Below are 2,985 nucleotides of genomic sequence, written 5' to 3'. Positions count from 1 at the left end.
AGAGAGAGAGAGAGAGAGAGAGAGAGAGAGAGAGAGAGAGAGAGAGAGAGATTGATTCAGTGTTAAGAGTCCGACCTAAGGTCTGGCCAGTGGTTTAGTTCCAGTCTGAGTCTCAAGGCCTGAGAACCAGGAAAGTTAACGATTTTAACCCGGTCTGAAGGCGGGCAGCCTCGTGGTCAGGAAGTGCACTTGTTTCCGTTTAAGTCTAAAGGCAGGAAAAAGGGACCAGCAAAAGGTGCTTGCCACCAAACATGATGACCTGGGTCCGGTCCACGGCGACAGTAAGAAAACTGACCACGAAAGTTGTCTGACCCTGGTAGAGTAAGAAAAGTGGCTCAGCAAGTGTCCCCTGACTTCCTACACACGCACCCCACACTGCAGAATAAATGAATAGATATATTTTTTTAAAGATTTATTTATTATATGTAATTACACTGTAGCTGTCTTCAGACACTGGAGAAGAGGGCGTCAGATCTTGTTATAGATGGTTGTGAGCCACCATGTGGTTGCTGGGATTTGAACTCTGGACCTTCGGAAGAGCAGTCGGGGGCTCTTACCCACTGAGCCATCTCACCAGCCCGAATAGATATTTTTAAATTAACAAAAAATAGAAGCAGGAAGAGAAGTCCAATGTTCTGGTCTGAAGGCTGTCAGCCATGAAGCGTTTGCTTACTGTGGGGGGAGGCAGACATTTTATGCTGGCCCACCCACATAAAGATGGTAATTTTCTTTACCTGCCAATTTAAATTTCAATATTATGCAAAAGCACCCTCACATGAACACCCAGATTAATGTTGGACTTTGTACCTAGTGCCCAGTGTCTTAATCACCTTGATATATAATGAGCCGTCCAAACCAGAAGTGACTGCCTATGCCTTTAACCCCAGTATTTTTGAGGCAGAGGCAGTGTGAGACCAGCCTGGTCTACATGGCAAGTTCCAGACCAGCCAAGGCTACATAGTGAGACTGATTCAAAAAATAAAACAACAGCAGATGCTAGCATGTCCATAAAACCATCACAGTAAGAAAGAACAGCTTGAGACTGGGGCATGGCCACAGTTAAGAGCATTTACTGCTCTTATAGAGGAACTGAGTTCAGTTCTTAGCACTCACCTGGTGGCTCACAACCGCCTGTAACTCAGTTCCAAGGGACCCTTTGGGCACTGCACACATGAGGTGCTTTTACATACTGGAGTCAAACCACTCAGACATATATATATATATATAATGTATATATATAATGTATATATATTATATATATTATATATTATATATATTATATATATATATACACACACATATGTATATATGTGTATATATGTCATTTTTGTTGGTTTGGTTTTTTGTTTTTTGGTTTTTTTTTAAGATTTATTTATTTATTATATGTAAGTACACTGTAGCTGTCTTCAGACACTCCAGAAGAGGGCGTCAGATCTTGTTACAGATGGTTATGAGCCACCATGTGGTTGCTGGGATTTGAACTCTGGACCTTCGGAAGAGCAGTTGGGTGCTCTTACCCACTGAGCCATCTCACCAGCCCGGTTTTTGTTTGTTTTTTTTTTTCGAGACAGGGTTTCTCTGTGTAGCCCTGGCTGTCCTGAAACTCACTCTGTAGACCAGGCTGGCCTTAAACTCAGAAACCTGCTTACCTCTGCCTCCCAAGTGCTGGGATTAAAGGTGTGTGCCAAAATACGTCCTTTTTTTTAAAAAAAAAAAAAAAAAGAAGGAAAGCACCAGCAGTTCAAGGCTAGAGTGTGGTTTGATGGTAAAACCACGTGCCTAGTACAGGGAAGCCCTGAGTTCAACCCCAACACCTAAAAAGAGATAGAAAGGTGAAAGGAGTGTGTTACTGAGACATGTTGGGTGCTTAGTGGACACCATCTCACATCCTTTACGTGCCGTTTGACCAGACCCTCACGATACTGTGAAACAACACATCTTTCACTGGTGAGAAGAGGAGAGAAAGATTCGTAGAGTGTCACTTGCCTAGCAAGTGGCAGAGCTGAGAGAGTATTCAGGTTCTTCTTTGTGACCCTGACACAAAGAAGCTTTTCACCATCTCTTTGTTCTGATAATAATTAAAAAATGAATGAGCCGGACTTGGTGGCATATACCATTAATCCCAGCAGGTGGGAGGCAGAGACAGGTGGATCTTTGAGGCAAGTCTGGTCTACAGCCAGGGTTACACAGAGAAACCTTGTTTCAAACAACAACAACAGCAACAAAGGAAACTGAACCCCACACAAATAATAAAGAAAAAGCATGAATTTACCTAAATACACATCGAAAGTGAATCTGGAAACCCTTAGTACTCCGGATGTGACAGCACATGCCCTTAATCCCAGTACTTGAATAGCTGAGACTGAAGCACCCTGGGTTGAGGCCAGCCTGGGCTACATCGTGAACTCAAGGCCAGCTGGAGCTACATTGTATGACCCTGACACAAAGAATCAGAGAGTAAATTGGAGCTTAGGATATAGCTCAGTGGTAGAGCAACTGACTGGCTTGCTCAAGCCCCTAAATTCCATCTCTAGCACTGGGAGGGGAAAGGGAGTTGGGAAATAATGTATTTCCATTCTATAACGTCATAGAGTCTGAGACCCAGGAGCTGGGGAGATGGGGCAGTTAAGAGCACTGGCTGCTTTTCCAGAAGACCTGGGTTCAATTCTCAGCACCCACATGATGGCTCACAACTGTCTATAGCTCTACATCCAGGGTATCTGACACCTTCCAAACTCTGTGGGCACGCCACACTTGCGATGCACAGACACACGTGCAGGCAAACTCCCCAAACACAATAAAACAGCAAGGGCGAAAAGAAAACCAACAGAGACTTAGACAGTCACAGCAGCAGACAAGTTTTTGTGTTTTTTTTTTTTTTTTTTTTTTAATTTTTTTTTAAAGATTTATTTATTTATTATATGTAAGTACACTGTAGCTGTCTTCAGACATTCCAGAAGAGGGAGTCAGATCTTGTTACGGATG

At 43.2% G+C, this 2,985-nt stretch overlaps 1 protein-coding gene across 1 annotated transcript in view; it reads left to right on the top strand.

Moving 5' to 3' along the window:
- Nucleotides 1-2,985, top strand: part of Soga1 (suppressor of glucose, autophagy associated 1) — a 71,093-nt gene that overhangs the window by 62,408 nt on the left and 5,700 nt on the right. The gene's annotated exons all lie outside the window — the stretch shown is intronic.

This window comes from Mus pahari, chromosome 3 (genome assembly GCF_900095145.1).
Source record: "Mus pahari chromosome 3, PAHARI_EIJ_v1.1, whole genome shotgun sequence".
NCBI classification, from domain to species: Eukaryota; Metazoa; Chordata; class Mammalia; order Rodentia; family Muridae; genus Mus; species Mus pahari.
The sequence above is the reverse complement of the archived record's forward strand: the minus strand, read 5'-3'. Positions and strand labels throughout refer to the sequence as shown.